The sequence below is a fragment of the Suricata suricatta genome, chromosome 17, assembly GCF_006229205.1.
Source record: "Suricata suricatta isolate VVHF042 chromosome 17, meerkat_22Aug2017_6uvM2_HiC, whole genome shotgun sequence".
In the NCBI taxonomy this organism is placed as follows: domain Eukaryota; kingdom Metazoa; phylum Chordata; class Mammalia; order Carnivora; family Herpestidae; genus Suricata; species Suricata suricatta.
Window position 1 is genome coordinate 50,388,184 of NC_043716.1, and position 553 is coordinate 50,388,736.

Consider the following 553-nt stretch of genomic DNA (forward strand, 5'->3'; position numbering starts at 1 on the left):
CCCCCCCGGCCCCCAGCCCACTGCCCCCTGGTTGCCGCCCCAGCCCCATGTGGGGCACAGATGCTAGAGCCCTCCCTCTCACACTACCACCTGTGCCTCTCCGAACACCAGCAGTTCACCTTCAAGACATTCCACGTGCTAAAATTATTTATTTTGTAAGGAGAGGTTTTCATCAAAAAAAAAAATCTTTCTCTTAAAAAAATTTTTTTTTACATTTTTCCTTCTTGAAAATAGGTTGTTGAGCCTTCCTCAAAGGGTATGGTCATCTGTTGTTAAATTATGTTCTTAACTGTAACCAGTTTTTTTTATTTATCTCTTTAATCTTTTTTTATTATTATTAAAAGCAACTTTCTTTGGATTTCTTGTCCTAGATTTGTATAAATGCCTTTTGTCTGTCCTTTTTTTTCTTTGTTGTTTTGTTGAAAACAAACTGGAAACTTGTTTCTCTTTTTGTACAAATGAGAGGTTGCAAATGTAGTATATCACTGAGTCATTTGCAGTGTTTTCTGCCACAGATCTTCGGGCTGCCTAAATTGCGCGTGTGTGTGCGCAT